Below are 24,379 nucleotides of genomic sequence, written 5' to 3' on the forward strand. Positions count from 1 at the left end.
TGCGGTTTTTTTTTTGTTTTTTTTTCTTTCTTGCTATTTCTATGCTCGGGTGGCCTCCGTTTCATGGTTCATGGTCTTCGTATTTTTGGAACGGAGCCGATCGGTCACGTGGGTCCCACGCCTCGCGTACGAAAACAAAGGAGGTTCTGCGTCTTTTAAGACATACAAGCAATAAGCATGGATAGTATTTCGGGTGCGATCATACCAGCACTAATGCACCGGATCCCATCAGAACTCCGCAGTTAAGCGTGCTTGGGCGAGAGTAGTACTAGGATGGGTGACCCCCTGGGAAGTCCTCGTGTTGCACCCCCCTTTTTCGTTGTCCGTTTGCGTTTTTTTAGATTTTACGTGCGGTTTTTTTTTGTTTTTTTTTCTTTCTTTCTATTTCTATGCTCGGGTGGCCTCCGCTTCATGGTTGATGGTTTTCGTATTTTTGGAACGGAGCCGATCGGTCACGTGGGTTCCACGCCTCGCGTACGAAAACAAAGGAGGTTCCGCGTCTTTTAAGACATAAAAGCAATAAGCATGGATCGTATTTCGGGTGCGATCATACCAGCACTAATGCACCGGATCCCATCAGAACTCCGCAGTTAAGCGTGCTTGGGCGAGAGTAGTACTAGGATGGGTGACCCCCTGGTAAGTCCTCGTGTTGCACCCCCCTTTTTCGTTGTCCGTTTGCGTTTTTTTAGATTTTACGTGCGTTTTTTTTTTTGTTTTTTTTTCTTTCTTGCTATTTCTATGCTCGGGTGGCCTCCGTTTCATGGTTCATGGTCTTCGTATTTTTGGAACGGAGCCGATCGGTCACGTGGGTCCCACGCCTCGCGTACGAAAACAAAGGAGGTTCTGCGTCTTTTAAGACATAAAAGCAATAAGCATGGATCGTATTTCGGGTGCGATCATACCAGCACTAATGCACCGGATCCCATCAGAACTCCGCAGTTAAGCGTGCTTGGGCGAGAGTAGTACTAGGATGGGTGACCCCATGGGAAGTCCTCGTGTTGCACCCCCCTTTTTCGTTGTCCGTTTGCGTTTTTTTAGATTTTACGTGCGGTTTTTTTTTGTTTTTTTTTCTTTCTTGCTATTTCTATGCTCGGGTGGCCTCCGTTTCATGGTTCATGGTCTTCGTATTTTTGGAACGGAGCCGATCGGTCACGTGGGTCCCACGCCTCGCGTACGAAAACAAAGGAGGTTCTGCGTCTTTTAAGACATAAAAGCAATAAGCATGGATAGTATTTCGGGTGCGATCATACCAGCACTAATGCACCGGATCCCATCAGAACTCTGCAGTTAAGCGTGCTTGGGCGAGAGTAGTACTAGGATGGGTGACCCCCTGGGAAGTCCTTGTGTTGCACCCACCCTTTTTCGTTGTCCGTTTGCGTTTTTTTAGATTTTACGTGCGGTTTTTTTTTGTTTTTTTTTTCTTGCTATTTCTATGCTCGGGTGGCCTCCGTTTCATGGTTCATGGTCTTCGTATTTTTGGAAAGGAGCCGATCGGTCACGTGGGTCCCACGCCTCGCGTACGAAAACAAAGGAGGTTCTGTGTCTTTTAAGACATACAAGCAATAAGCATGGACAATATTTCGGGTGCGATCATACCAGCACTAATGCACCGGATCCCATCAGAACTCCGCAGTTAAGCGTGCTTGGGCGAGAGTAGTACTAGGATGGGTGACCCCATGGGAAGTCCTCGTGTTGCACCCCCCTTTTTCGTTGTCCGTTTGCGTTTTTTTAGATTTTACATGCGGTTTTTTTTTGTTTTTTTTTTCTTTCTTGCTATTTCTATGCTCGGGTGGCCTCCGCTTCATGGTTGATGGTCTTCGTATTTTTGGAACGGAGCCGATCGGTCACGTGGGTCCCACGCCTCGCGTACGAAAACAAAGGAGGTTCTGCGTCTTTAAAGACATAAAAGCAATAAGCATGGATAGTATTTCGGGTGCGATCATACCAGCACTAATGCACCGGATCCCATCAGAACTCCGCAGTTAAGCGTGCTTGGGCGAGAGTAGTACTAGGATGGGTGACCCCATGGGAAGTCCTCGTGTTGCACCCCCCATTTTCGTTGTCCGTTTGCGTTTTTTTAGATTTTACGTGCGATTTTTTTTTGTTTTTTTTTCTTTCTTGCTATTTCTATGCTCGGGTGGCCTCCGCTTCATGGTTGATGGTCTTCGTATTTTTGGAACGGAGTTGATCGGTCACGTGGGTCCCACGCCTCGCGTACGAAAACAAAGGAGGTTCTGCGTCTTTTAAGACATGCAAGCAATAAGCATGGATAGTATTTCGGGTGCGATCATACCAGCACTAATGCACCGGATCCCATCAGAACTCCGCAGTTAAACGTTCTTGGGCGAGAGTAGTACTAGGATGGGTGACCCCATGGGAAGTCCTCGTGTTGCACCCCCTTTTTTCGTTGTCCGTTTGCGTTTTTTTAGATTTTACGTGCGGTTTTTTTTTTTGTTTTTTTTTTCTTTCTTGCTATTTCTATGCTCGGGTGGCCTCCGTTTCAGGGTTCATGGTCTTCGTATTTTTGGAACGGAGCCGATCGGTCACGTGGGTCCCACGCCTCGCGTACGAAAACAAAGGAGGTTCTGCGTCTTTTAAGACATACAAGCAATAAGTATGGATAGTATTTCGGGTGCGATCATACCAGCACTAATGCACCGGATCCTATCAGAACTCCGCAGTTAAACGTGCATGGGCGAGAGTAGTACTAGGATGGGTGACCCCCTGGGAAGTCCTCGTGTTGCACCCCCCTTTTTCGTTGTCCGTTTGCGTTTTTTTAGATTTTACGTGCGGTTTTTTTTTGTTTTTTTTTCTTTCTTGCTATTTCTATGCTCGGGTGGCCTCCGTTTCATGGTTCATGGTCTTCGTATTTTTGGAACGGAGCCGATCGGTCACGTGGGTCCCACGCCTCGCGTACGAAAACAAAGGAGGTTCTGCGTCTTTTAAGACATACAAGCAATAAGCATGGATAGTATTTCGGGTGCGATCATACCAGCACTAATGCACCGGATCCCATCAGAACTCCGCAGCTAAGCGTGCTTGGGCGAGAGTAGTACTAGGATGGGTGACCCCCTGGGAAGTCCTCGTGTTGCACCCCCCTTTTTCGTTGTCCGTTTGCGTTTTTTTAGATTTTACGTGCGGTTTTTTTTTGTTTTTTTTTTCTTTCTTGCTATTTCTATGCTTGGGTGGCCTCCGTTTCATGGTTCATGGTCTTCGTATTTTTGGAACGGAGCCGATCGGTCACGTGGGTCCCACGCCTCGCGTACGAAAACAAAGGAGGTTCTGCGTCTTTAAAGACATAAAAGCAATAAGCATGGATAGTATTTCGGGTGCGATCATACCAGCACTAATGCACCGGATCCCATCAGAACTCCGCAGTTAAGCGTGCTTGGGCGAGAGTAGTACTAGGATGGGTGACCCCATGGGAAGTCCTCGTGTTGCACCCCCCTTTTTCGTTGTCCGTTTGCGTTTTTTTAGATTTTACGTGCGATTTTTTTTTGTTTTTTTTTCTTTCTTGCTATTTCTATGCTCGGGTGGCCTCCGCTTCATGGTTGATGGTCTTCGTATTTTTGGAACGGAGTTGATCGGTCACGTGGGTCCCACGCCTCGCGTACGAAAACAAAGGAGGTTCTGCGTCTTTTAAGACATACAAGCAATAAGCATGGATAGTATTTCGGGTGCGATCATACCAGCACTAATGCACCGGATCCCATCAGAACTCCGCAGTTAAACGTTCTTGGGCGAGAGTAGTACTAGGATGGGTGACCCCCTGGGAAGTCCTCGTGTTGCACCCCCTTTTTTCGTTGTCCGTTTGCGTTTTTTTAGATTTTACGTGCGGTTTTTTTTTTTGTTTTTTTTTTCTTTCTTGCTATTTCTATGCTCGGGTGGCCTCCGTTTCATGGTTCATGGTCTTCGTATTTTTGGAACGGAGCCGATCGGTCACGTGGGTCCCACGCCTCGCGTACGAAAACAAAGGAGGTTCTGCGTCTTTTAAGACATACAAGCAATAAGTATGGATAGTATTTCGGGTGCGATCATACCAGCACTAATGCACCGGATCCTATCAGAACTCCGCAGTTAAACGTGCATGGGCGAGAGTAGTACTAGGATGGGTGACCCCCTGGGAAGTCCTCGTGTTGCACCCCCCTTTTTCGTTGTCCGTTTGCGTTTTTTTAGATTTTACGTGCGGTTTTTTTTTGTTTTTTTTTCTTTCTTGCTATTTCTATGCTCGGGTGGCCTCCGTTTCATGGTTCATGGTCTTCGTATTTTTGGAACGGAGCCGATCGGTCACGTGGGTCCCACGCCTCGCGTACGAAAACAAAGGAGGTTCTGCGTCTTTTAAGACATACAAGCAATAAGCATGGATAGTATTTCGGGTGCGATCATACCAGCACTAATGCACCGGATCCCATCAGAACTCCGCAGCTAAGCGTGCTTGGGCGAGAGTAGTACTACGATGGGTGACCCCCTGGGAAGTCCTCGTGTTGCACCCCCCTTTTTCGTTGTCCGTTTGCGTTTTTTTAGATTTTACGTGCGGTTTTTTTTTGTTTTTTTTTTCTTTCTTGCTATTTCTATGCTTGGGTGGCCTCCGTTTCATGGTTCATGGTCTTCGTATTTTTGGAACGGAGCCGATCGGTCACGTGGGTCCCACGCCTCGCGTACGAAAACAAAGGAGGTTCTGCGTCTTTTAAGACATAAAAGCAATAAGCATGGATAGTATTTCGGGTGCGATCATACCAGCACTAATGCACCGGATCCCATCAGAACTCCGCAGTTAAGCGTGCTTGGGCGAGAGTAGTACTAGGATGGGTGACCCCCTGGGAAGTCCTCGTGTTGCACCCCCCCTTTTTCGTTGTCCGTTTGCGTTTTTTTAGATTTTACGTGCGGTTTTTTTTTTGTTTTTTTTTTCTTGCTATTTCTATGCTCGGGTGGCCTCCGTTTCATGGTTCATGGTCTTCGTATTTTTGGAAAGGAGCCGATCGGTCACGTGGGTCCCACGCCTCGCGTACGAAAACAAAGGAGGTTCTGTGTCTTTTAAGACATACAAGCAATAAGCATGGACAGTATTTCGGGTGCGATCATACCAGCACTAATGCACCGGATCCCATCAGAACTCCGCAGTTAAGCGTGCTTGGGCGAGAGTAGTACTAGGATGGGTGACCCCATGGGAAGTCCTCGTGTTGCACCCCCCTTTTTCGTTGTCCGTTTGCGTTTTTTTAGATTTTACATGCGGTCTTTTTTTGTTTTTTTTTCTTTCTTGCTATTTCTATGCTCGGGTGGCCTCCGCTTCATGGTTGATGGTCTTCGTATTTTTGGAACGGAGCTGATCGGTCACGTGGGTCCCACGCCTCGCGTACGAAAACAAAGGAGTTTCTGCGTCTTTTAAGACATACAAGCAATAAGCATGGATAGTATTTTGGGTGCGATCATACCAGCACTAATGCACCGGATCCCATCAGAACTCCGCAGTTAAGCGTGCTTGGGCGAGAGTAGTACTAGGATGGGTGACCCCCTGGGAAGTCCTCGTGTTGCACCCCCCTTTTTCGTTGTCCGTTTGCGTTTTTTTAGATTTTACGTGCGTTTTTTTTTGTTTTTTTTTCTTTCTTGCTATTTCTATGCTCGGGTGGCCTCCGTTTCATGGTTCATGGTCTTCGTATTTTTGGAACGGAGCCGATCGGCCACAACGGTCCCACGCCTCGCGTACGAAAACAAAGGAGGTTCTGCGTCTTTTAAGACATACAAGCAATAAGCATGGATAGTATTTCGGGTGCGATCATACCAGCACTAATGCACCGGATCCCATCAGAACTCCGCAGTTAAACGTGCTTGGGTGAGAGTAGTACTAGGATGGGTGACCCCCTGGGAAGTCCTCGTGTTGCACCCCCTTTTTTCGTTGTCCGTTTGCGTTTTTTTAGATTTTACGTGCGGTTTTTTTTTTGTTTTTTTTTTCTTTCTTGCTATTTCTATGCTCGGGTGGCCTCCGTTTCATGGTTCATGGTCTTCGTATTTTTGGAACGGAGCCGATCGGTCACGTGGGTCCCACGCCTCGCGTACGAAAACAAAGGAGGTTCTGCGTCTTTTAAGACATACAAGCAATAAGTATGGATAGTATTTCGGGTGCGATCATACCAGCACTAATGCACCGGATCCTATCAGAACTCCGCAGTTAAACGTGCATGGGCGAGAGTAGTACTAGGATGGGTGACCCCCTGGGAAGTCCTCGTGTTGCACCCCCCTTTTTCGTTGTCCGTTTGCGTTTTTTTAGATTTTACGTGCGGTTTTTTTTTTTGTTTTTTTTTTCTTTCTTGCTATTTCTATGCTCGGGTGGCCTCCGTTTCATGGTTCATGGTCTTCGTATTTTTGGAACGGAGCCGATCGGTCACGTGGGTCCCACGCCTCGCGTACGAAAACAAAGGAGGTTCTGCGTCTTTTAAGACATACAAGCAATAAGTATGGATAGTATTTCGGGTGCGATCATACCAGCACTAATGCACCGGATCCTATCAGAACTCCGCAGTTAAACGTGCATGGGCGAGAGTAGTACTAGGATGGGTGACCCCCTGGGAAGTCCTCGTGTTGCACCCCCCTTTTTCGTTGTCCGTTTGCGTTTTTTTAGATTTTACGTGCGGTTTTTTTTTTGTTTTTTTTTCTTTCTTGCTATTTCTATGCTCGGGTGGCCTCCGTTTCATGGTTCATGGTCTTCGTATTTTTGGAACGGAGCCGATCGGTCACGTGGGTCCCACGCCTCGCGTACGAAAACAAAGGAGGTTCTGCGTCTTTTAAGACATACAAGCAATAAGCATGGATAGTATTTCGGGTGCGATCATACCAGCACTAATGCACCGGATCCCATCAGAACTCCGCAGTTAAGCGTGTTTGGGCGAGAGTAGTACTAGGATGGGTGACCCCCTGGGAAGTCCTCGTGTTGCACCCCCCTTTTTCGTTGTCCGTTTGCGTTTTTTTAGATTTTACGTGCGGTTTTTTTTTGTTTTTTTTTCTTTCTTTCTATTTCTATGCTCGGGTGGCCTCCGCTTCATGGTTGATGGTTTTCGTATTTTTGGAACGGAGCCGATCGGTCACGTGGGTTCCACGCCTCGCGTACGAAAACAAAGGAGGTTCTGCGTCTTTTAAGACATAAAAGCAATAAGCATGCATCGTATTTCGGGTGCGATCATACCAGCACTAATGCACCGGATCCCATCAGAACTCCGCAGTTAAGCGTGCTTGGGCGAGAGTAGTACTAGGATGGGTGACCCCCTGGGAAGTCCTCGTGTTGCACCCCCCCTTTTTCGTTGTCCGTTTGCGTTTTTTTAGATTTTACGTGCAGTTTTTTTTTTGTTTTTTTTTTCTTGCTATTTCTATGCTCGGGTGGCCTCCGTTTCATGGTTCATGGTCTTCGTATTTTTGGAACGGAGCCGATCGGTCACGTGGGTCCCACGCCTCGCGTACGAAAACAAAGGAGGTTCTGTGTCTTTTAAGACATACAAGCAATAAGCATGGACAGTATTTCGGGTGCGATCATACCAGCACTAATGCACCGGATCCCATCAGAACTCCGCAGTTAAGCGTGCTTGGGCGAGAGTAGTACTAGGATGGGTGACCCCATGGGAAGTCCTCGTGTTGCACCCCCCCTTTTTCGTTGTCCGTTTGCGTTTTTTTAGATTTTACGTGCGGTTTTTTTTTGTTTTTTTTTTCTTTCTTGCTATTTCTATGCTCGGGTGGCCTCCGTTTCATGGTTCATGGTCTTCGTATTTTTGGAACGGAGCCGATCGGTCACGTGGGTCCCACGCCTCGCGTACGAAAACAAAGGAGGTTCTGCGTCTTTTAAGACATAAAAGCAATAAGCATGGATAGTATTTCGGGTGCGATCATACCAGCACTAATGCACCGGATCCCATCAGAACTCCGCAGTTAAGCGTGCTTGGGCGAGAGTAGTACTAGGATGGGTGACCCCCTGGGAAGTCCTTGTGTTGCACCCACCCTTTTTCGTTGTCCGTTTGCGTTTTTTTAGATTTTACGTGCGGTTTTTTTTTGTTTTTTTTTTCTTGCTATTTCTATGCTCGGGTGGCCTCCGTTTCATGGTTCATGGTCTTCGTATTTTTGGAAAGGAGCCGATCGGTCACGTGGGTCCCACGCCTCGCGTACGAAAACAAAGGAGGTTCTGTGTCTTTTAAGACATACAAGCAATAAGCATGGACAATATTTCGGGTGCGATCATACCAGCACTAATGCACCGGATCCCATCAGAACTCCGCAGTTAAGCGTGCTTGGGCGAGAGTAGTACTAGGATGGGTGACCCCATGGGAAGTCCTCGTGTTGCACCCCCCTTTTTCGTTGTCCGTTTGCGTTTTTTTAGATTTTACATGCGGTTTTTTTTTGTTTTTTTTTACTTTCTTGCTATTTCTATGCTCGGGTGGCCTCCGCTTCATGGTTGATGGTCTTCGTATTTTTGGAACGGAGCTGATCGGTCACGTGGATCCCACGCCTCGCGTACGAAAACAAAGGAGTTTCTGCGTCTTTTAAGACATACAAGCAATAAGCATGGATAGTATTTTGGGTGCGATCATACCAGCACTAATGCACCGGATCCCATCAGAACTCCGCAGTTAAGCGTGCTTGGGCGAGAGTAGTACTAGGATGGGTGACCCCCTGGGAAGTCCTCGTGTTGCACCCCCCTTTTTTGTTGTCCGTTTGCGTTTTTTTAGATTTTACGTGCGGTTTTTTTTTTGTTTTTTTTTTCTTTCTTGCTATTTCTATGCTCGGGTGGCCTCCGTTTCATGGTTCATGGTCTTCGTATTTTTGGAACGGAGCCGATCGGTCACGTGGGTCCCACGCCTCGCGTACGAAAACAAAGGAGGTTCTGCGTCTTTTAAGACATACAAGCAATAAGCATGGATATTATTTCGGGTGCGATCATACCAGCACTAATGCACCGGATCCCATCAGAACTCCGCAGTTAAGCGTGCTTGGGCGAGAGTAGTACTAGGATGGGTGACCCCCTGGGAAGTCCTCGTGTTGCACCCCCCTTTTTCGTTGTCCGTTTACGTTTTTTTAGATTTTACGTGCGGTTTTTTTTTGTTTTTTTTTCTTTCTTGCTATTTCTATGCTCGGGTGGCCTCCGTTTCATGGTTCATGGTCTTCGTATTTTTGGAACGGAGCCGATCGGTCACGTGGGTCCCACGCCTCGCGTACGAAAACAAAGGAGGTTCTGCGTCTTTTAAGACATACAAGCAATAAGCATGGATAATATTTCGGGTGCGATCATACCAGCACTAATGCACCGGATCCCATCAGAACTCCGCAGTTAAGCGTGCTTGGGCGAGAGTAGTACTAGGATGGGTGACCCCCTGGGAAGTCCTCGTGTTGCACCCCCCTTTTTCGTTGTCCGTTTGCGTTTTTTTAGATTTTACGTGCGGTTTTTTTTTGTTTTTTTTTCTTTCTTTCTATTTCTATGCTCGGGTGGCCTCCGCTTCATGGTTGATGGTTTTCGTATTTTTGGAACGGAGCCGATCGGTCACGTGGGTTCCACGCCTCGCGTACGAAAACAAAGGAGGTTCTGCGTCTTTTAAGACATAAAAGCAATAAGCATGGATCGTATTTCGGGTGCGATCATACCAGCACTAATGCACCGAATCCCATCAGAACTCCGCAGTTAAGCGTGCTTGGGCGAGAGTAGTACTAGGATGGGTGACCCCCTGGGAAGTCCTCGTGTTGCACCCCCCCTTTTTCGTTGTCCGTTTGCGTTTTTTTAGATTTTACGTGCAGTTTTTTTTTTGTTTTTTTTTTCTTGCTATTTCTATGCTCGGGTGGCCTCCGTTTCATGGTTCATGGTCTTCGTATTTTTGGAACGGAGCCGATCGGTCACGTGGGTCCCACGCCTCGCGTACGAAAACAAAGGAGGTTCTGTGTCTTTTAAGACATACAAGCAATAAGCATGGACAGTATTTCGGGTGCGATCATACCAGCACTAATGCACCGGATCCCATCAGAACTCCGCAGTTAAGCGTGCTTGGGCGAGTGTAGTACTAGGATGGGTGACCCCATGGGAAGTCCTCGTGTTGCACCCCCCTTTTTCGTTGTCCGTTTGCGTTTTTTTAGATTTTACGTGCGGTTTTTTTTTGTTTTTTTTTTCTTTCTTGCTATTTCTATGCTCGGGTGGCCTCCGTTTCATGGTTCATGGTCTTCGTATTTTTGGAACGGAGCCGATCGGTCACGTGGGTCCCACGCCTCGCGTACGAAATCAAAGGAGGTTCTGCGTCTTTTAAGACATAAAAGCAATAAGCATGGATAGTATTTCGGGTGCGATCATACCAGCACTAATGCACCGGATCCCATCAGAACTCAGCAGTTAAGCGTGCTTGGGCGAGAGTAGTACTAGGATGGGTGACCCCCTGGGAAGTCCTTGTGTTGCACCCACCCTTTTTCGTTGTCCGTTTGCGTTTTTTTAGATTTTACGTGCGGTTTTTTTTTGTTTTTTTTTCTTGCTATTTCTATGCTCGGGTGGCCTCCGTTTCATGGTTCATGGTCTTCGTATTTTTGGAAAGGAGCCGATCGGTCACGTGGGTCCCACGCCTCGCGTACGAAAACAAAGGAGGTTCTGTGTCTTTTAAGACATACAAGCAATAAGCATGGACAGTATTTCGGGTGCGATCATACCAGCACTAATGCACCGGATCCCATCAGAACTCCGCAGTTAAGCGTGCTTGGGCGAGAGTAGTACTAGGATGGGTGACCCCATGGGAAGTCCTCGTGTTGCACCCCCCTTTTTCGTTGTCCGTTTGCGTTTTTTTAGATTTTACGTGCGGTTTTTTTTTGTTTTTTTTTTCTTTCTTGCTATTTCTATGCTCGGGTGGCCTCCGTTTCATGGTTCATGGTCTTCGTATTTTTGGAACGGAGCCGATCGGTCACGTGGGTCCCACGCCTCGCGTACGAAAACAAAGGAGGTTCTGCGTCTTTTAAGACATACAAGCAATAAGCATGGATATTATTTCGGGTGCGATCATACCAGCACTAATGCACCGGATCCCATCAGAACTCCGCAGTTAAGCGTGCTTGGGCGAGAGTAGTACTAGGATGGGTGACCCCCTGGGAAGTCCTCGTGTTGCACCCCCCTTTTATCGTTGTCCGTTTGCGTTTTTTTAGATTTTACATGCGGTTTTTTTTTGTTTTTTTTTCTTTCTTGCTATTTCTATGCTCGGGTGGCCTCCGCTTCATGGTTGATGGTCTTCGTATTTTTGGAACGGAGCTGATCGGTCACGTGGGTCCCACGCCTCGCGTACGAAAACAAAGGAGTTTCTGCGTCTTTTAAGACATACAAGCAATAAGCATGGATAGTATTTTGGGTGCGATCATACCAGCACTAATGCACCGGATCCCATCAGAACTCCGCAGTTAAGCGTGCTTGGGCGAGAGTAGTACTAGGATGGGTGACCCCCTGGGAAGTCCTCGTGTTGCACCCCCCTTTTTCGTTGTCCGTTTGCGTTTTTTTAGATTTTACGTGCGGTTTTTTTTTGTTTTTTTTTTCTTTCTTGCTATTTCTATGCTCGGGTGGCCTCCGTTTCATGGTTCATGGTCTTCGTATTTTTGGAACGGAGCCGATCGGTCACGTGGGTCCCACGCCTCGCGTACGAAAACAAAGGAGGTTCTGCGTCTTTTAAGACATACAAGCAATAAGCATGGATATTATTTCGGGTGCGATCATACCAGCACTAATGCACCGGATCCCATCAGAACTCCGCAGTTAAGCGTGCTTGGGCGAGAGTAGTACTAGGATGGGTGACCCCCTGGGAAGTCCTCGTGTTGCACCCCCCTTTTATCGTTGTCCGTTTGCGTTTTTTTAGATTTTACGTGCGGTTTTTTTTTGTTTTTTTTTCTTTCTTGCTATTTCTATGCTCGGGTGGCCTCCGTTTCATGGTTCATGGTCTTCGTATTTTTGGAACAGAGCCGATCGGTCACGTGGGTCCCACGCCTCGCGTACGAAAACAAAGGAGGTTCTGCGTCTTTTAAGACATACAAGCAATAAGCATGGATAGTATTTCGGGTGCGATCATACCAGCACTAATGCACCGGATCCCATCAGAACTCCGCAGTTAAGCGTGCTTGGGCGAGAGTAGTACTAGGATGGGTGACCCCATGGGAAGTCCTCGTGTTGCACCCCCCTTTTTCGTTGTCCGTTTGCGTTTTTTTAGATTTTACGTGCGGTTTTTTTTTGTTTTTTTTTTCTTTCTTGCTATTTCTATGCTCGGGTGGCCTCCGCTTCATTGTTGATGGTTTTCGTATTTTTGGAACGGAGCCGATCGGTCACGTGGGTTCCACGCCTCGCGTACGAAAACAAAGGAGGTTCTGCGTCTTTTAAGACATAAAAGCAATAAGCATGGATAGTATTTCGGGTGCGATCATACCAGCACTAATGCACCGGATCCCATCAGAACTCCGCAGTTAAGCGTGCTTGGCGAGAGTAGTACTAGGATGGGTGACCCCCTGGGAAGTCCTCGTGTTGCACCCCCCTTTTCGTTGTCCGTTTGCGTTTTTTTAGATTTTACGTGCGGTTTTTTTTGTTTTTTTTTTCTTGCTGTTTCTATGCTCGGGTGGCCTCCGTTTCATGGTTCATGGTCTTCGTATTTTTGGAACGGAGCCGATCGGTCACGTGGGTCCCACGCCTCGCGTACGAAAACAAAGGAGGTTCTGTGTCTTTTAAGACATACAAGCAATAAGCATGGACAGTATTTCGGGTGCGATCATACCAGCACTAATGCACCGGATCCCATCAGAACTCCCCAGTTAAGCGTGCTTGGGCGAGAGTAGTACTAGGATGGGTGACCCCATGGGAAGTCCTCGTGTTGCACCCCCCTTTTTCGTTGTCCGTTTGCGTTTTTTTAGATTTTACGTGCGGTTTTTTTTTTGTTTTTTTTTCTTTCTTGCTATTTCTATGCTCGGGTGGCCTCCGCTTCATGGTTGATGGTCTTCGTATTTTTGGAACGGAGCTGATCGGTCACGTGGGTCCCACGCCTCGCGTACGAAAACAAAGGAGGTTCTGCGTCTTTTAAGACATACAAGCAATAAGCATGGAGAGTATTTCGGGTGCGATCATACCAGCACTAATGCACCGGATCCCATCAGAACTCCGCAGTTAAACGTGCTTGGGCGAGAGTAGTACTAGGATGGGTGACCCCCTGGGAAGTCCTCGTGTTGCACCCCCTTTTTTCGTTGTCCGTTTGCGTTTTTTTAGATTTTACGTGCGGTTTTTTTTTTGTTTTTTTTTTCTTTCTTGCTATTTCTATGCTCGGGTGGCCTCCGTTTCATGGTTCATGGTCTTCGTATTTTTGGAACGGAGCCGATCGGTCACGTGGGTCCCACGCCTCGCGTACGAAAATAAAGGAGGTTCTGCGTCTTTTAAGACATACAAGCAATAAGCATGGATATTATTTCGGGTGCGATCATACCAACACTAATGCACCGGATCCTATCAGAACTCCGCAGTTAAGCGTGCTTGGGCGAGAGTAGTACTAGGATGGGTGACCCCCTGGGAAGTCCTCGTGTTGCACCCCCCTTTTTCGTTGTCCGTTTGCGTTTTATTAGATTTTACGTGCGGTTTTTTTTTTGTTTTTTTTTTCTTTCTTGCTATTTCTATGCTCGGGTGGCCTCCGTTTCATGGTTCAAGGTCTTCGTATTTTTGGAACGGAGCCGATCGGTCACGTGGGTCCCACGCCTCGCGTACGAAAACAAAGGAGGTTCTGCGTCTTTTAAGACATACAAGCAATAAGCATGGATAGTATTTCGGGTGCGATCATACCAGCACTAATGCACCGGATCCCATCAGAACTCTGCAGTTAAGCGTGCTTGGGCGAGAGTAGTACTAGGATGGGTGACCCCCTGGGAAGTCCTTGTGTTGCACCCACCCTTTTTCGTTGTCCGTTTGCGTTTTTTTAGATTTTACGTGCGGTTTTTTTTTGTTTTTTTTTCTTGCTATTTCTATGCTCGGGTGGCCTCCGTTTCATGGTTCATGGTCTTCGTATTTTTGGAAAGGAGCCGATCGGTCACGTGGGTCCCACGCCTCGCGTACGAAAACAAAGGAGGTTCTGTGTCTTTTAAGACATACAAGCAATAAGCATGGACAATATTTCGGGTGCGATCATACCAGCACTAATGCACCGGATCCCATCAGAACTCCGCAGTTAAGCGTGCTTGGGCGAGAGTAGTACTAGGATGGGTGACCCCATGGGAAGTCCTCGTGTTGCACCCCCCTTTTTCGTTGTCCGTTTGCGTTTTTTTAGATTTTACATGCGGTTTTTTTTTGTTTTTTTTTCTTTCTTGCTATTTCTATGCTCGGGTGGCCTCCGCTTCATGGTTGATGGTCTTCGTATTTTTGGAACGGAGCTGATCGGTCACGTGGGTCCCACGCCTCGCGTACGAAAACAAAGGAGTTTCTGCGTCTTTTAAGACATACAAGCAATAAGCATGGATAGTATTTTGGGTGCGATCATACCAGCACTAATGCACCGGATCCCATCAGAACTCCGCAGTTAAGCGTGCTTGGGCGAGAGTAGTACTAGGATGGGTGACCCCCTGGGAAGTCCTCGTGTTGCACCCCCCCTTTTTCGTTGTCCGTTTGCGTTTTTTTAGATTTTACGTGCGGTTTTTTTTTTTGTTTTTTTTTTCTTTCTTGCTATTTCTATGCTCGGGTGGCCTCCGTTTCATGGTTCATGGTCTTCGTATTTTTGGAACGGAGCCGATCGGTCACGTGGGTCCCACGCCTCGCGTACGAAAACAAAGGAGGTTCTGCGTCTTTTAAGACATACAAGCAATAAGCATGGATATTATTTCGGGTGCGATCATACCAGCACTAATGCACCGGATCCCATCAGAACTCCGCAGTTAAGCGTGCTTGGGCGAGAGTAGTACTAGGATGGGTGACCCCCTGGGAAGTCCTCGTGTTGCACCCCCCTTTTTCGTTGTCCGTTTGCGTTTTTTTAGATTTTACGTGCGGTTTTTTTTTGTTTTTTTTTCTTTCTTGCTATTTCTATGCTCAGGTGGCCTCCGTTTCATGGTTCATGGTCTTCGTATTTTTGGAACGGAGCCGATCGGTCACGTGGGTCCCACGCCTCGCGTACGAAAACAAAGGAGGTTCTGCGTCTTTTAAGACATACAAGCAATAAGCATGGATAGTATTTCGGGTGCGATCATACCAGCACTAATGCACCGGATCCCATCAGAACTCCGCAGTTAAGCGTGCTTGGGCGAGAGTAGTACTAGGATGGGTGACCCCCTGGGAAGTCCCCGTGTTGCACCCCCCTTTTTCGTTGTCTGTTTGCGTTTTTTTAGATTTTACGTGCGGTTTTTTTTTGTTTTTTTTTCTTTCTTTCTATTTCTATGCTCGGGTGGCCTCCGCTTCATGGTTGATGGTTTTCGTATTTTTGGAACGGAGCCGATCGGTCACGTGGGTTCCACGCCTCGCGTACGAAAACAAAGGAGGTTCTGCGTCTTTTAAGACATAAAAGCAATAAGCATGGATCGTATTTCGGGTGCGATCATACCAGCACTAATTCACCGGATCCCATCAGAACTCCGCAGTTAAGCGTGCTTGGGCGAGAGTAGTACTAGGATGGGTGACCCCCTGGGAAGTCCTCGTGTTGCACCCCCCCTTTTTCGTTGTCCGTTTGCGTTTTTTTAGATTTTACGTGCAGTTTTTTTTTTGTTTTTTTTTTCTTGCTATTTCTATGCTCGGGTGGCCTCCGTTTCATGGTTCATGGTCTTCGTATTTTTGGAACGGAGCCGATCGGTCACGTGGGTCCCACGCCTCGCGTACGAAAACAAAGGAGGTTATGTGTCTTTTAAGACATACAAGCAATAAGCATGGACAGTATTTCGGGTGCGATCATACCAGCACTAATGCACCGGATCCCATCAGAACTCCGCAGTTAAGCGTGCTTGGGCGAGTGTAGTACTAGGATGGGTGACCCCATGGGAAGTCCTCGTGTTGCACCCCCCTTTTTCGTTGTCCGTTTGCGTTTTTTTAGATTTTACGTGCGGTTTTTTTTTGTTTTTTTTTCTTTCTTGCTATTTCTATGCTCGGGTGGCCTCCGTTTCATGGTTCATGGTCTTCGTATTTTTGGAACGGAGCCGATCGGTCACGTGGGTCCCACGCCTCGCGTACGAAAACAAAGGAGGTTCTGCGTCTTTTAAGACATAAAAGCAATAAGCATGGATAGTATTTCGGGTGCGATCATACCAGCACTAATGCACCGGATCCCATCAGAACTCTGCAGTTAAGCGTGCTTGGGCGAGAGTAGTACTAGGATGGGTGACCCCCTGGGAAGTCCTTGTGTTACACCCACCCTTTTTCGTTGTCCGTTTGCGTTTTTTTAGATTTTACGTGCGGTTTTTTTTTGTTTTTTTTTTCTTGCTATTTCTATGCTCGGGTGGCCTCCGTTTCATGGTTCATGGTCTTCGTATTTTTGGAAAGGAGCCGATCGGTCACGTGGGTCCCACGCCTCGCGTACGAAAACAAAGGAGGTTCTGTGTCTTTTAAGACATACAAGCAATAAGCATGGACAGTATTTCGGGTGCGATCATACCAGCACTAATGCACCGGATCCCATCAGAACTCCGCAGTTAAGCGTGCTTGGGCGAGAGTAGTACTAGGATGGGTGACCCCATGGGAAGTCCTCGTGTTGCACCCCCCTTTTTCGTTGTCCGTTTGTGTTTTTTTAGATTTTACATGCGGTTTTTTTTTGTTTTTTTTTCTTTCTTGCTATTTCTATGCTCGGGTGGCCTCCGCTTCATGGTTGATGGTCTTCGTATTTTTGGAACGGAGCTGATCGGTCACGTGGGTCCCACGCCTCGCGTACGAAAACAAAGGAGTTTCTGCGTCTTTTAAGACATACAAGCAATAAGCATGGATAGTATTTTGGGTGCGATCATACCAGCACTAATGCACCGGATCCCATCAGAACTCCGCAGTTAAGCGTGCTTGGGCGAGAGTAGTACTAGGATGGGTGACCCCCTGGGAAGTCCTCGTGTTGCACCCCACTTTTTCGTTGTCCGTTTGCGTTTTTTTAGATTTTACGTGCGGTTTTTTTTTGTTTTTTTTTCTTTCTTGCTATTTCTATGCTCGGGTGGCCTCCGTTTCATGGTTCATGGTCTTCGTATTTTTGGAACGGAGCCGATCGGTCACGTGGGTCCCACGCCTCGCGTACGAAAACAAAGGAGGTTCTGCGTCTTTTAAGACATACAAGCAATAAGCATGGATAGTATTTCGGGTGCGATCATACCAGCACTAATGCACCGGATCCCATCAGAACTCCGCAGTTAAGCGTGCTTGGGCGAGAGTAGTACTAGGATGGGTGACCCCATGGGAAGTCCTCGTGTTGCACCCCCCTTTTTCGTTGTCCGTTTGCGTTTTTTTAGATTTTACGTGCGGTTTTTTTTTGTTTTTTTTTCTTTCTTGCTATTTCTATGCTCGGGTGGCCTCCGCTTCATTGTTGATGGTTTTCGTATTTTTGGAACGGAGCCGATCGGTCACGTGGGTTCCACGCCTCGCGTACGAAAACAAAGGAGGTTCTGCGTCTTTTAAGACATAAAAGCAATAAGCATGGATAGTATTTCGGGTGCGATCATACCAGCACTAATGCACCGGATCCCATCAGAACTCCGCAGTTAAGCGTGCTTGGGCGAGAGTAGTACTAGGATGGGTGACCCCCTGGGAAGTCCTCGTGTTGCACCCCCCTTTTTCGTTGTCCGTTTGTGTTTTTTTAGATTTTACGTGCGGTTTTTTTTGTTTTTTTTTTCTTGCTATTTCTATGCTCGGGTGGCCTCCGTTTCATGGTTCATGGTCTTCGTATTTTTGGAACGGAGCCGATCGGTCACGTGGGTCCCACGCCTCGCGTACGAAAACAAAGGAGGTTCTGTGTCTTTTAAGACATACAAGCAATAAGCATGGACAGTATTTCGGGTGCGATCATACCAGCACTAATGCACCGGATCCCATCAGAACTCCCCAGTTAAGCGTGCTTGGGCGAGAGTAGTACTAGGATGGGTGACCCCATGGGAAGTCCTCGTGTTGCACCCCCCTTTTTCGTGTCCATTTGCGTTTTTTTAGATTTTACGTGCGGTTTTTTTTTTGTTTTTTTTTCTTTCTTGCTATTTCTATGCTCGGGTGGCCTCCGCTTCATGGTTGATGGTCTTCGTATTTTTGGAACGGAGCTGATCGGTCACGTGGGTCCCACGCCTCGCGTACGAAAACAAAGGAGGTTCTGCGTCTTTTAAGACATACAAGCAATAAGCATGGAGAGTATTTCGGGTGCGATCATACCAGCACTAATGCACCGGATCCCATCAGAACTCCGCAGTTAAACGTGCTTGGGCGAGAGTAGTACTAGGATGGGTGACCCCCTGGGAAGTCCTCGTGTTGCACCCCCCTTTTTCGTTGTCCGTTTGCGTTTTTTTAAATTTTACGTGCGGTTTTTTTTTTGTTTTTTTTTTCTTTCTTGCTATTTCTATGCTCGGGTGGCCTCCGTTTCATGGTTCATGGTCTTCGTATTTTTGGAACGGAGCCGATCGGTCACGTGGGTCCCACGCCTCGCGTACGAAAACAAAGGAGGTTCTGCGTCTTTTAAGACATACAAGCAATAAGCATGGATATTATTTCGGGTGCGATCATACCAACACTAATGCACCGGATCCTATCAGAACTCCGCAGTTAAGCGTGCTTGGGCGAGAGTAGTACTAGGATGGGTGACCCCCTGGGAAGTCCTCGTGTTGCACCCCCCTTTTTCGTTGTCCGTTTGCGTTTTATTAGATTTTACGTGCGGTTTTTTTTTTGTTTTTTTTCTTTCTTGCTATTTCTATGCTCGGGTGGCCTCCGTTTCATGGTTCATGGTCTTCGTATTTTTGGAACGGAGCCGATCGGTCACGTGGGTCCCACGCCTCGCGTACGAAAACAAAGGAGGTTCTGCGTCTTTTAAGACATACAAGCAATAAGCATGGATAGTATTTCGGGTGCGATCATACCAGCACTAATGCACCGGATCCCATCAGAACTCCGCAGTTAAGCGTGCTTGGGCGAGAGTAGTACTAGGATGGGTGACCCCATGGGAAGTCCTCGTGTTGCACCCCCCTTTTTCGTTGTCCGTTTGCGTTTTTTTAGATTTTACGTGCGGTTTTTTTTTGTTTTTTTTTTTCTTTCTTGCTATTTCTATGCTCGGGTGGCCTCCGCTTCATTGTTGATGGTTTTCGTATTTTTGGAACGGAGTCGATCGGTCACGTGGGTTCCACGCCTCGCGTACGAAAACAAAGGAGGTTCTGCGTCTTTTAAGACATAAAAGCAATAAGCATGGATAGTATTTCGGGTGCGATCATACCAGCACTAATGCACCGGATCCCATCAGAACTCCGCAGTTAAGCGTGCTTGGGCGAGAGTAGTACTAGGATGGGTGACCCCCTGGGAAGTCCTCGTGTTGCACCCCCCCTTTTTCGTTGTCCGTTTGCGTTTTTTTAGATTTTACGTGCGGTTTTTTTTGTTTTTTTTTCTTGCTATTTCTATGCTCGGGTGGCCTCCGTTTCATGGTTCATGGTCTTCGTATTTTTGGAACGGAGCCGATCGGTCACGTGGGTCCCACGCCTCGCGTACGAAAACAAAGGAGGTTCTGTGTCTTTTAAGACATACAAGCAATAAGCATGGACAGTATTTCGGGTGCGATCATACCAGCACTAATGCACCGGATCCCATCAGAACTCCCCAGTTAAGCGTGCTTGGGCGAGAGTAGTACTAGGATGGGTGACCCCATGGGAAGTCCTCGTGTTGCACCCCCCTTTTTCGTTGTCCGTTTGCGTTTTTTTAGATTTTACGTGCGGTTTTTTTTTGTTTTTTTTTCTTTCTTGCTATTTCTATGCTCGGGTGGCCTCCGCTTCATGGTTGATGGTCTTCGTATTTTTGGAACGGAGCTGATCGGTCACGTGGGTCCCACGCCTCGCGTACGAAAACAAAGGAGGTTCTGCGTCTTTTAAGACATACAAGCAATAAGCATGGAGAGTATTTCGGGTGCGATCATACCAGCACTAATGCACCGGATCCCATCAGAACTCCGCAGTTAAACGTGCTTGGGCGAGAGTAGTACTAGGATGGGTGACCCCCTGGGAAGTCCTCGTGTTGCACCCCCCTTTTTCGTTGTCCGTTTGCGTTTTTTTAGATTTTACGTGCGGTTTTTTTTTTGTTTTTTTTTTCTTTCTTGCTATTTCTATGCTCGGGTGGCCTCCGTTTCATGGTTCATGGTCTTCGTATTTTTGGAACGGAGCCGATCGGTCACGTGGGTCCCACGCCTCGCGTACGAAAACAAAGGAGGTTCTGCGTCTTTTAAGACATACAAGCAATAAGTATGGATATTATTTCCGGTGCGATCATACCAACACTAATGCACCGGATCCTATCAGAACTCCGCAGTTAAGCGTGCTTGGGCGAGAGTAGTACTAGGATGGGTGACCCCCTGGGAAGTCCTCGTGTTGCACCCCCCTTTTTCGTTGTCCGTTTGCGTTTTATTAGATTTTACGTGCGATTTTTTTTTTGTTTTTTTTTCTTTCTTGCTATTTCTATGCTCGGGTGGCCTCCGTTTCATGGTTCATGGTCTTCGTATTTTTGGAACGGAGCCGATCGGTCACGTGGGTCCCACGCCTCGCGTACGAAAACAAAAGAGGTTCTGCGTCTTTTAAGACATACAAGCAATAAGCATGGATAGTATTTCGGGTGCGATCATACCAGCACTAATGCACCGGATCCCATCAGAACTCCGCAGTTAAGCGTGCTTGGGCGAGAGTAGTACTAGGATGGGTGACCCCATGGGAAGTCCTCGTGTTGCACCCCCCTTTTTCGTTGTCCGTTTGCGTTTTTTTAGATTTTACGTGCGGTTTTTTTTTGTTTTTTTTTTCTTTCTTGCTATTTCTATGCTCGGGTGGCCTTCGCTTCATTGTTGATGGTTTTCGTATTTTTGGAACGGAGCCGATCGGTCACGTGGGTTCCACGCCTCGCGTACGAAAACAAAGGAGGTTCTGCGTCTTTTAAGACATAAAAGCAATAAGCATGGATAGTATTTCGGGTGCGATCATACCAGCACTAATGCACCGGATCCCATCAGAACTCCGCAGTTAAGCGTGCTTGGGCGAGAGTAGTACTAGGATGGGTGACCCCCTGGGAAGTCCTTGTGTTGCACCCCCCCTTTTTCGTTGTCCGTTTGCGTTTTTTTAGATTTTACGTGCGGTTTTTTTTGTTTTTTTTTTCTTGCTATTTCTATGCTCGGGTGGCCTCCGTTTCATGGTTCATGGTCTTCGTATTTTTGGAACGGAGCCGATCGGTCACGTGGGTCCCACGCCTCGCGTACGAAAACAAAGGAGGTTCTGTGTCTTTTAAGACATACAAGCAATAAGCATGGACAGTATTTCGGGTGCGATCATACCAGCACTAATGCACCGGATCCCATCAGAACTCCCCAGTTAAGCGTGCTTGGGCGAGAGTAGTACTAGGATGGGTGACCCCATGGGAAGTCCTCGTGTTGCACCCCCCTTTTTCGTTGTCCGTTTGCGTTTTTTTAGATTTTACGTGCGGTTTTTTTTTGTTTTTTTTTCTTTCTTGCTATTTCTATGCTCGGGTGGCCTCCGCTTCATGGTTGATGGTCTTCGTATTTTTGGAACGGAGCTGATCGGTCACGTGGGTCCCACGCCTCGCGTACGAAAACAAAGGAGGTTCTGCGTCTTTTAAGACATACAAGCAATAAGCATGGAGAGTATTTCGGGTGCGATCATACCAGCACTAATGCACCGGATCCCATCAGAACTCCGCAGTTAAACGTGCTTGGGCGAGAGTAGTACTAGGATGGGTGACCCCCTGGGAAGTCCTCGTGTTGCACCCCCCTTTTTCGTTGTCCGTTTGCGTTTTTTTAGATTTTACGTGCGGTTTTTTTTTTGTTTTTTTTTTCTTTCTTGCTATTTCTATGCTCGGGTGGCCTCCGTTTCATGGTTCATGGTCTTCGTATTTTTGGAACGGAGCCGATCGGTCACGTGGATCCTACGTCTCGCGTACGAAAACAAAGGAGGTTCTGCGTCTTTTAAGACATACAACCAATAAGTATGGATAGTATTTCGGGTGCGATCATACCAACACTAATGCACCGGATCCTATCAGAACTCCGCAGTTAAGCGTGCTTGGGCGAGAGTAGTACTAGGATGGGTGACCCCCTGGGAAGTCCTCGTGTTGCACCCCCCTTTTTCGTTGTCCGTTTGCGTTTTATTAGATTTTACGTGCGGTTTTTTTTTGTTTTTTTTTCTTTCTTTCTATTTCTATGCTCGGGTGGCCTCCGCTTCATGGTTGATGGTTTTCGTATTTTTGGAACGGAGCCGATCGGTCACGTGGGTTCCACGCCTCGCGTACGAAAACAAAGGAGGTTCTTCGTCTTTTAAGACATAAAAGCAATAAGCATGGATCGTATTTCGGGTGCGATCATACCAGCACTAATGCACCGGATCCCATCAGAACTCCGCAGTTAAGCGTGCTTGGGCGAGAGTAGTACTAGGATGGGTGACCCCCTGGGAAGTCCTCGTGTTGCACCCCCCCTTTTTCGTTGTCCGTTTGCGTTTTTTTAGATTTTACGTGCGGTTTTTTTTTTTGTTTTTTTTTTCTTGCTATTTCTATGCTCGGGTGGCCTCCGTTTCATGGTTCATGGTCTTCGTATTTTTGGAACGGAGCCGATCGGTCACGTGGGTCCCACGCCTCGCGTACGAAAACAAAGGAGGTTCTGTGTCTTTTAAGACATACAAGTAATAAGCATGGACAATATTTCGGGTGCGATCATACCAGCACTAATGCACCGGATCCCATCAGAACTCCGCAGTTAAGCGTGCTTGGGCGAGAGTAGTACTAGGATGGGTGACCCCACGGGAAGTCCTCGTGTTGCACCCCCCTTTTTCGTTGTCCGTTTGCGTTTTTTTAGATTTTACGTGCGGTTTTTTTTTGTTTTTTTTTTCTTTCTTGCTATTTCTATGCTCGGCTGGCCTCCGCTTCATGGTTGATGGTCTTCGTATTTTTGGAACGGAGCTGATCGGTCACGTGGGTCCCACGCCTCGCGTACGAAAACAAAGGAGTTTCTGCGTCTTTTAAGACATACAAGCAATAAGCATGGATAGTATTTTGGGTGCGATCATACCAGCACTAATGCACCGGATCCCATCAGAACTCCGCAGTTAAGCGTGCTTGGGCGAGAGTAGTACTAGGATGGGTGACCCCCTGGGAAGTCCTCGTGTTGCACCCCCCTTTTTCGTTGTCCGTTTGCGTTTTTTTCGATTTTACGTGCGGTTTTTTTTTGTTTTTTTTTTCTTTCTTGCTATTTCTATGCTCGGGTGGCCTCCGTTTCATGGTTCATGGTCTTCGTATTTTTGGAACGGAGCCGATCGGTCACGTGGGTCCCACGCCTCTCGTACGAAAACAAAGGAGGTTCTGCGTCTTTTAAGACATACAAGCAATAAGCATGGATAGTATTTCGGGTGCGATCATACCAGCACTAATGCACCGGATCCCATCAGAACTCCGCAGTTAAGCGTGCTTGGGCGAGAGTAGTACTAGGATGGGTGACCCCCTGGGAAGTCCTCGTGTTGCACCCCCCTTTTTCGTTGTCTGTTTGTGTTTTTTTAGATTTTACGTGCGGTTTTTTTTTGTTTTTTTTTTCTTTCTTGCTATTTCTATGCTCGGGTGGCCTCCGTTTCATGGTTCATGGTCTTCGTATTTTTGGAACGGAGCCGATCGGTCACGTGGGTCCCACGCCTCGCGTACGAAAATAAAGGAGGTTCTGCGTCTTTTAAGACATACAAGCAATAAGCATGGATAGTATTTCGGGTGCGATCATACCAGCACTAATGCTCCGGATCCCATCAGAACTCCGCAGTTAAGCGTGCTTGGGCGAGAGTAGTACTAGGATGGGTGACCCCCTGGGAAGTCCTCGTGTTGCACCCCCCTTTTTCGTTGTCCGTTTTCGTTTTTTTAGATTTTACGTGCGGTTTTTTTTTTTTTTTTTTTTCTTTCTTGCTATTTCTATGCTCGGGTGGCCTCCGCTTCATGGTTGATGGTTTTCGTATTTTTGCAACGGAGCCGATCGGTCACGTGGGTTCCACGCGTCGCGTACGAAACCAAAGGAGGTTCTGCGTCTTTTAAGACATAAAAGCAATAAGCATGGAGAGTATTTCGGGTGCGATCATACCAGCACTAATGCACCGGATCCCATCAGAACTCCGCAGTTAAGCGTGCTTGGGCGAGAGTAGTACTAGGATGGGTGACCCCCTGGGAAGTCCTCGTGTTGCACCCCCTTTTTCGTTGTCCGTTTGCATTTTTTTAGATTTTACGTGC

At 47.3% G+C, this 24,379-nt stretch overlaps 70 non-coding genes across 70 annotated transcripts; all 70 read left to right on the plus strand.

Moving 5' to 3' along the window:
• Nucleotides 1–191: 191 nt before the first annotated feature.
• On the plus strand, nt 192–310 carry LOC145150179 (5S ribosomal RNA). Its single transcript, XR_013731004.1, has one exon. It is a non-coding gene; the product is annotated as a 5S ribosomal RNA (ribosomal RNA).
• A 229-nt stretch (nt 311–539) lies between these two features.
• On the plus strand, nt 540–658 carry LOC145144341 (5S ribosomal RNA). The gene has a single exon (XR_013725352.1). It is a non-coding gene; the product is annotated as a 5S ribosomal RNA (ribosomal RNA).
• Nucleotides 659–888: 230 nt separating this feature from the next.
• On the plus strand, nt 889–1,007 carry LOC145153215 (5S ribosomal RNA). The gene has a single exon (XR_013733735.1). It is a non-coding gene; the product is annotated as a 5S ribosomal RNA (ribosomal RNA).
• Nucleotides 1,008–1,236: 229 nt separating this feature from the next.
• On the plus strand, nt 1,237–1,355 carry LOC145144589 (5S ribosomal RNA). Its single transcript, XR_013725600.1, has one exon. It is a non-coding gene; the product is annotated as a 5S ribosomal RNA (ribosomal RNA).
• Nucleotides 1,356–1,582: 227 nt separating this feature from the next.
• On the plus strand, nt 1,583–1,701 carry LOC145153216 (5S ribosomal RNA). The gene has a single exon (XR_013733736.1). It is a non-coding gene; the product is annotated as a 5S ribosomal RNA (ribosomal RNA).
• A 230-nt stretch (nt 1,702–1,931) lies between these two features.
• Nucleotides 1,932–2,050, plus strand: LOC145153217 (5S ribosomal RNA). The gene has a single exon (XR_013733737.1). It is a non-coding gene; the product is annotated as a 5S ribosomal RNA (ribosomal RNA).
• Nucleotides 2,051–2,279: 229 nt separating this feature from the next.
• Nucleotides 2,280–2,398, plus strand: LOC145145506 (5S ribosomal RNA). Its single transcript, XR_013726476.1, has one exon. It is a non-coding gene; the product is annotated as a 5S ribosomal RNA (ribosomal RNA).
• A 232-nt stretch (nt 2,399–2,630) lies between these two features.
• On the plus strand, nt 2,631–2,749 carry LOC145146155 (5S ribosomal RNA). Its single transcript, XR_013727104.1, has one exon. It is a non-coding gene; the product is annotated as a 5S ribosomal RNA (ribosomal RNA).
• Nucleotides 2,750–2,978: 229 nt separating this feature from the next.
• LOC145153563 (5S ribosomal RNA) lies at nt 2,979–3,097 on the plus strand. The gene has a single exon (XR_013734064.1). It is a non-coding gene; the product is annotated as a 5S ribosomal RNA (ribosomal RNA).
• Nucleotides 3,098–3,327: 230 nt separating this feature from the next.
• LOC145153218 (5S ribosomal RNA) lies at nt 3,328–3,446 on the plus strand. The gene has a single exon (XR_013733738.1). It is a non-coding gene; the product is annotated as a 5S ribosomal RNA (ribosomal RNA).
• Nucleotides 3,447–3,675: 229 nt separating this feature from the next.
• LOC145144812 (5S ribosomal RNA) lies at nt 3,676–3,794 on the plus strand. The gene has a single exon (XR_013725813.1). It is a non-coding gene; the product is annotated as a 5S ribosomal RNA (ribosomal RNA).
• A 232-nt stretch (nt 3,795–4,026) lies between these two features.
• LOC145146156 (5S ribosomal RNA) lies at nt 4,027–4,145 on the plus strand. Its single transcript, XR_013727105.1, has one exon. It is a non-coding gene; the product is annotated as a 5S ribosomal RNA (ribosomal RNA).
• Nucleotides 4,146–4,374: 229 nt separating this feature from the next.
• Nucleotides 4,375–4,493, plus strand: LOC145154431 (5S ribosomal RNA). Its single transcript, XR_013734902.1, has one exon. It is a non-coding gene; the product is annotated as a 5S ribosomal RNA (ribosomal RNA).
• A 230-nt stretch (nt 4,494–4,723) lies between these two features.
• On the plus strand, nt 4,724–4,842 carry LOC145150191 (5S ribosomal RNA). Its single transcript, XR_013731015.1, has one exon. It is a non-coding gene; the product is annotated as a 5S ribosomal RNA (ribosomal RNA).
• A 228-nt stretch (nt 4,843–5,070) lies between these two features.
• On the plus strand, nt 5,071–5,189 carry LOC145153219 (5S ribosomal RNA). The gene has a single exon (XR_013733739.1). It is a non-coding gene; the product is annotated as a 5S ribosomal RNA (ribosomal RNA).
• Nucleotides 5,190–5,418: 229 nt separating this feature from the next.
• On the plus strand, nt 5,419–5,537 carry LOC145150203 (5S ribosomal RNA). The gene has a single exon (XR_013731026.1). It is a non-coding gene; the product is annotated as a 5S ribosomal RNA (ribosomal RNA).
• Nucleotides 5,538–5,765: 228 nt separating this feature from the next.
• LOC145142737 (5S ribosomal RNA) lies at nt 5,766–5,884 on the plus strand. The gene has a single exon (XR_013723804.1). It is a non-coding gene; the product is annotated as a 5S ribosomal RNA (ribosomal RNA).
• Nucleotides 5,885–6,115: 231 nt separating this feature from the next.
• Nucleotides 6,116–6,234, plus strand: LOC145146157 (5S ribosomal RNA). Its single transcript, XR_013727106.1, has one exon. It is a non-coding gene; the product is annotated as a 5S ribosomal RNA (ribosomal RNA).
• Nucleotides 6,235–6,466: 232 nt separating this feature from the next.
• On the plus strand, nt 6,467–6,585 carry LOC145146159 (5S ribosomal RNA). The gene has a single exon (XR_013727107.1). It is a non-coding gene; the product is annotated as a 5S ribosomal RNA (ribosomal RNA).
• Nucleotides 6,586–6,815: 230 nt separating this feature from the next.
• Nucleotides 6,816–6,934, plus strand: LOC145155220 (5S ribosomal RNA). Its single transcript, XR_013735671.1, has one exon. It is a non-coding gene; the product is annotated as a 5S ribosomal RNA (ribosomal RNA).
• Nucleotides 6,935–7,163: 229 nt separating this feature from the next.
• On the plus strand, nt 7,164–7,282 carry LOC145150214 (5S ribosomal RNA). The gene has a single exon (XR_013731037.1). It is a non-coding gene; the product is annotated as a 5S ribosomal RNA (ribosomal RNA).
• Nucleotides 7,283–7,510: 228 nt separating this feature from the next.
• LOC145153220 (5S ribosomal RNA) lies at nt 7,511–7,629 on the plus strand. The gene has a single exon (XR_013733740.1). It is a non-coding gene; the product is annotated as a 5S ribosomal RNA (ribosomal RNA).
• A 231-nt stretch (nt 7,630–7,860) lies between these two features.
• Nucleotides 7,861–7,979, plus strand: LOC145155443 (5S ribosomal RNA). Its single transcript, XR_013735883.1, has one exon. It is a non-coding gene; the product is annotated as a 5S ribosomal RNA (ribosomal RNA).
• A 227-nt stretch (nt 7,980–8,206) lies between these two features.
• On the plus strand, nt 8,207–8,325 carry LOC145153221 (5S ribosomal RNA). The gene has a single exon (XR_013733741.1). It is a non-coding gene; the product is annotated as a 5S ribosomal RNA (ribosomal RNA).
• A 230-nt stretch (nt 8,326–8,555) lies between these two features.
• On the plus strand, nt 8,556–8,674 carry LOC145150226 (5S ribosomal RNA). The gene has a single exon (XR_013731049.1). It is a non-coding gene; the product is annotated as a 5S ribosomal RNA (ribosomal RNA).
• Nucleotides 8,675–8,905: 231 nt separating this feature from the next.
• LOC145150238 (5S ribosomal RNA) lies at nt 8,906–9,024 on the plus strand. Its single transcript, XR_013731060.1, has one exon. It is a non-coding gene; the product is annotated as a 5S ribosomal RNA (ribosomal RNA).
• Nucleotides 9,025–9,253: 229 nt separating this feature from the next.
• LOC145150251 (5S ribosomal RNA) lies at nt 9,254–9,372 on the plus strand. Its single transcript, XR_013731071.1, has one exon. It is a non-coding gene; the product is annotated as a 5S ribosomal RNA (ribosomal RNA).
• Nucleotides 9,373–9,601: 229 nt separating this feature from the next.
• On the plus strand, nt 9,602–9,720 carry LOC145143974 (5S ribosomal RNA). The gene has a single exon (XR_013724998.1). It is a non-coding gene; the product is annotated as a 5S ribosomal RNA (ribosomal RNA).
• A 228-nt stretch (nt 9,721–9,948) lies between these two features.
• LOC145154635 (5S ribosomal RNA) lies at nt 9,949–10,067 on the plus strand. Its single transcript, XR_013735101.1, has one exon. It is a non-coding gene; the product is annotated as a 5S ribosomal RNA (ribosomal RNA).
• A 230-nt stretch (nt 10,068–10,297) lies between these two features.
• Nucleotides 10,298–10,416, plus strand: LOC145146508 (5S ribosomal RNA). The gene has a single exon (XR_013727450.1). It is a non-coding gene; the product is annotated as a 5S ribosomal RNA (ribosomal RNA).
• Nucleotides 10,417–10,642: 226 nt separating this feature from the next.
• LOC145153222 (5S ribosomal RNA) lies at nt 10,643–10,761 on the plus strand. The gene has a single exon (XR_013733742.1). It is a non-coding gene; the product is annotated as a 5S ribosomal RNA (ribosomal RNA).
• A 230-nt stretch (nt 10,762–10,991) lies between these two features.
• LOC145150263 (5S ribosomal RNA) lies at nt 10,992–11,110 on the plus strand. Its single transcript, XR_013731082.1, has one exon. It is a non-coding gene; the product is annotated as a 5S ribosomal RNA (ribosomal RNA).
• A 230-nt stretch (nt 11,111–11,340) lies between these two features.
• Nucleotides 11,341–11,459, plus strand: LOC145150274 (5S ribosomal RNA). Its single transcript, XR_013731093.1, has one exon. It is a non-coding gene; the product is annotated as a 5S ribosomal RNA (ribosomal RNA).
• Nucleotides 11,460–11,689: 230 nt separating this feature from the next.
• Nucleotides 11,690–11,808, plus strand: LOC145150285 (5S ribosomal RNA). Its single transcript, XR_013731104.1, has one exon. It is a non-coding gene; the product is annotated as a 5S ribosomal RNA (ribosomal RNA).
• A 230-nt stretch (nt 11,809–12,038) lies between these two features.
• LOC145153224 (5S ribosomal RNA) lies at nt 12,039–12,157 on the plus strand. Its single transcript, XR_013733744.1, has one exon. It is a non-coding gene; the product is annotated as a 5S ribosomal RNA (ribosomal RNA).
• A 230-nt stretch (nt 12,158–12,387) lies between these two features.
• Nucleotides 12,388–12,505, plus strand: LOC145147740 (5S ribosomal RNA). Its single transcript, XR_013728633.1, has one exon. It is a non-coding gene; the product is annotated as a 5S ribosomal RNA (ribosomal RNA).
• A 224-nt stretch (nt 12,506–12,729) lies between these two features.
• Nucleotides 12,730–12,848, plus strand: LOC145144813 (5S ribosomal RNA). Its single transcript, XR_013725814.1, has one exon. It is a non-coding gene; the product is annotated as a 5S ribosomal RNA (ribosomal RNA).
• Nucleotides 12,849–13,078: 230 nt separating this feature from the next.
• LOC145154159 (5S ribosomal RNA) lies at nt 13,079–13,197 on the plus strand. Its single transcript, XR_013734642.1, has one exon. It is a non-coding gene; the product is annotated as a 5S ribosomal RNA (ribosomal RNA).
• A 231-nt stretch (nt 13,198–13,428) lies between these two features.
• Nucleotides 13,429–13,547, plus strand: LOC145147238 (5S ribosomal RNA). Its single transcript, XR_013728146.1, has one exon. It is a non-coding gene; the product is annotated as a 5S ribosomal RNA (ribosomal RNA).
• Nucleotides 13,548–13,778: 231 nt separating this feature from the next.
• LOC145144590 (5S ribosomal RNA) lies at nt 13,779–13,897 on the plus strand. The gene has a single exon (XR_013725601.1). It is a non-coding gene; the product is annotated as a 5S ribosomal RNA (ribosomal RNA).
• Nucleotides 13,898–14,123: 226 nt separating this feature from the next.
• On the plus strand, nt 14,124–14,242 carry LOC145153225 (5S ribosomal RNA). The gene has a single exon (XR_013733745.1). It is a non-coding gene; the product is annotated as a 5S ribosomal RNA (ribosomal RNA).
• Nucleotides 14,243–14,471: 229 nt separating this feature from the next.
• Nucleotides 14,472–14,590, plus strand: LOC145150298 (5S ribosomal RNA). Its single transcript, XR_013731118.1, has one exon. It is a non-coding gene; the product is annotated as a 5S ribosomal RNA (ribosomal RNA).
• A 233-nt stretch (nt 14,591–14,823) lies between these two features.
• Nucleotides 14,824–14,942, plus strand: LOC145150310 (5S ribosomal RNA). Its single transcript, XR_013731130.1, has one exon. It is a non-coding gene; the product is annotated as a 5S ribosomal RNA (ribosomal RNA).
• Nucleotides 14,943–15,171: 229 nt separating this feature from the next.
• LOC145153572 (5S ribosomal RNA) lies at nt 15,172–15,290 on the plus strand. The gene has a single exon (XR_013734073.1). It is a non-coding gene; the product is annotated as a 5S ribosomal RNA (ribosomal RNA).
• A 229-nt stretch (nt 15,291–15,519) lies between these two features.
• On the plus strand, nt 15,520–15,638 carry LOC145154852 (5S ribosomal RNA). The gene has a single exon (XR_013735317.1). It is a non-coding gene; the product is annotated as a 5S ribosomal RNA (ribosomal RNA).
• Nucleotides 15,639–15,866: 228 nt separating this feature from the next.
• LOC145154636 (5S ribosomal RNA) lies at nt 15,867–15,985 on the plus strand. Its single transcript, XR_013735102.1, has one exon. It is a non-coding gene; the product is annotated as a 5S ribosomal RNA (ribosomal RNA).
• Nucleotides 15,986–16,214: 229 nt separating this feature from the next.
• On the plus strand, nt 16,215–16,333 carry LOC145147791 (5S ribosomal RNA). Its single transcript, XR_013728681.1, has one exon. It is a non-coding gene; the product is annotated as a 5S ribosomal RNA (ribosomal RNA).
• A 227-nt stretch (nt 16,334–16,560) lies between these two features.
• On the plus strand, nt 16,561–16,679 carry LOC145153226 (5S ribosomal RNA). Its single transcript, XR_013733746.1, has one exon. It is a non-coding gene; the product is annotated as a 5S ribosomal RNA (ribosomal RNA).
• A 229-nt stretch (nt 16,680–16,908) lies between these two features.
• On the plus strand, nt 16,909–17,027 carry LOC145150321 (5S ribosomal RNA). The gene has a single exon (XR_013731141.1). It is a non-coding gene; the product is annotated as a 5S ribosomal RNA (ribosomal RNA).
• A 229-nt stretch (nt 17,028–17,256) lies between these two features.
• On the plus strand, nt 17,257–17,375 carry LOC145153227 (5S ribosomal RNA). The gene has a single exon (XR_013733747.1). It is a non-coding gene; the product is annotated as a 5S ribosomal RNA (ribosomal RNA).
• A 229-nt stretch (nt 17,376–17,604) lies between these two features.
• Nucleotides 17,605–17,723, plus strand: LOC145150333 (5S ribosomal RNA). Its single transcript, XR_013731151.1, has one exon. It is a non-coding gene; the product is annotated as a 5S ribosomal RNA (ribosomal RNA).
• A 225-nt stretch (nt 17,724–17,948) lies between these two features.
• LOC145144815 (5S ribosomal RNA) lies at nt 17,949–18,067 on the plus strand. Its single transcript, XR_013725815.1, has one exon. It is a non-coding gene; the product is annotated as a 5S ribosomal RNA (ribosomal RNA).
• Nucleotides 18,068–18,296: 229 nt separating this feature from the next.
• On the plus strand, nt 18,297–18,415 carry LOC145154160 (5S ribosomal RNA). The gene has a single exon (XR_013734643.1). It is a non-coding gene; the product is annotated as a 5S ribosomal RNA (ribosomal RNA).
• Nucleotides 18,416–18,646: 231 nt separating this feature from the next.
• On the plus strand, nt 18,647–18,765 carry LOC145147239 (5S ribosomal RNA). The gene has a single exon (XR_013728147.1). It is a non-coding gene; the product is annotated as a 5S ribosomal RNA (ribosomal RNA).
• Nucleotides 18,766–18,994: 229 nt separating this feature from the next.
• Nucleotides 18,995–19,113, plus strand: LOC145153228 (5S ribosomal RNA). The gene has a single exon (XR_013733748.1). It is a non-coding gene; the product is annotated as a 5S ribosomal RNA (ribosomal RNA).
• A 231-nt stretch (nt 19,114–19,344) lies between these two features.
• On the plus strand, nt 19,345–19,463 carry LOC145150344 (5S ribosomal RNA). The gene has a single exon (XR_013731162.1). It is a non-coding gene; the product is annotated as a 5S ribosomal RNA (ribosomal RNA).
• A 225-nt stretch (nt 19,464–19,688) lies between these two features.
• On the plus strand, nt 19,689–19,807 carry LOC145144816 (5S ribosomal RNA). The gene has a single exon (XR_013725816.1). It is a non-coding gene; the product is annotated as a 5S ribosomal RNA (ribosomal RNA).
• Nucleotides 19,808–20,036: 229 nt separating this feature from the next.
• Nucleotides 20,037–20,155, plus strand: LOC145154162 (5S ribosomal RNA). The gene has a single exon (XR_013734646.1). It is a non-coding gene; the product is annotated as a 5S ribosomal RNA (ribosomal RNA).
• A 231-nt stretch (nt 20,156–20,386) lies between these two features.
• On the plus strand, nt 20,387–20,505 carry LOC145149227 (5S ribosomal RNA). The gene has a single exon (XR_013730079.1). It is a non-coding gene; the product is annotated as a 5S ribosomal RNA (ribosomal RNA).
• Nucleotides 20,506–20,735: 230 nt separating this feature from the next.
• On the plus strand, nt 20,736–20,854 carry LOC145153229 (5S ribosomal RNA). The gene has a single exon (XR_013733749.1). It is a non-coding gene; the product is annotated as a 5S ribosomal RNA (ribosomal RNA).
• A 230-nt stretch (nt 20,855–21,084) lies between these two features.
• On the plus strand, nt 21,085–21,203 carry LOC145154222 (5S ribosomal RNA). The gene has a single exon (XR_013734705.1). It is a non-coding gene; the product is annotated as a 5S ribosomal RNA (ribosomal RNA).
• Nucleotides 21,204–21,429: 226 nt separating this feature from the next.
• On the plus strand, nt 21,430–21,548 carry LOC145144817 (5S ribosomal RNA). The gene has a single exon (XR_013725817.1). It is a non-coding gene; the product is annotated as a 5S ribosomal RNA (ribosomal RNA).
• Nucleotides 21,549–21,777: 229 nt separating this feature from the next.
• LOC145154163 (5S ribosomal RNA) lies at nt 21,778–21,896 on the plus strand. Its single transcript, XR_013734647.1, has one exon. It is a non-coding gene; the product is annotated as a 5S ribosomal RNA (ribosomal RNA).
• Nucleotides 21,897–22,127: 231 nt separating this feature from the next.
• LOC145147240 (5S ribosomal RNA) lies at nt 22,128–22,246 on the plus strand. The gene has a single exon (XR_013728148.1). It is a non-coding gene; the product is annotated as a 5S ribosomal RNA (ribosomal RNA).
• Nucleotides 22,247–22,475: 229 nt separating this feature from the next.
• LOC145150356 (5S ribosomal RNA) lies at nt 22,476–22,594 on the plus strand. The gene has a single exon (XR_013731174.1). It is a non-coding gene; the product is annotated as a 5S ribosomal RNA (ribosomal RNA).
• A 229-nt stretch (nt 22,595–22,823) lies between these two features.
• Nucleotides 22,824–22,942, plus strand: LOC145154513 (5S ribosomal RNA). The gene has a single exon (XR_013734987.1). It is a non-coding gene; the product is annotated as a 5S ribosomal RNA (ribosomal RNA).
• Nucleotides 22,943–23,172: 230 nt separating this feature from the next.
• On the plus strand, nt 23,173–23,291 carry LOC145150367 (5S ribosomal RNA). The gene has a single exon (XR_013731187.1). It is a non-coding gene; the product is annotated as a 5S ribosomal RNA (ribosomal RNA).
• Nucleotides 23,292–23,521: 230 nt separating this feature from the next.
• On the plus strand, nt 23,522–23,640 carry LOC145150378 (5S ribosomal RNA). Its single transcript, XR_013731200.1, has one exon. It is a non-coding gene; the product is annotated as a 5S ribosomal RNA (ribosomal RNA).
• A 230-nt stretch (nt 23,641–23,870) lies between these two features.
• Nucleotides 23,871–23,989, plus strand: LOC145154354 (5S ribosomal RNA). Its single transcript, XR_013734829.1, has one exon. It is a non-coding gene; the product is annotated as a 5S ribosomal RNA (ribosomal RNA).
• Nucleotides 23,990–24,219: 230 nt separating this feature from the next.
• LOC145150389 (5S ribosomal RNA) lies at nt 24,220–24,338 on the plus strand. Its single transcript, XR_013731213.1, has one exon. It is a non-coding gene; the product is annotated as a 5S ribosomal RNA (ribosomal RNA).
• The last annotated feature ends 41 nt before the right edge of the window (nt 24,339–24,379 follow it).

Source organism: Lactuca virosa, chromosome 1 (genome assembly GCF_052849685.1).
Source record: "Lactuca virosa cultivar CGN04683 chromosome 1, Lactuca_virosa_CGN04683_v6, whole genome shotgun sequence".
Classification (NCBI taxonomy): Eukaryota; Viridiplantae; Streptophyta; class Magnoliopsida; order Asterales; family Asteraceae; genus Lactuca; species Lactuca virosa.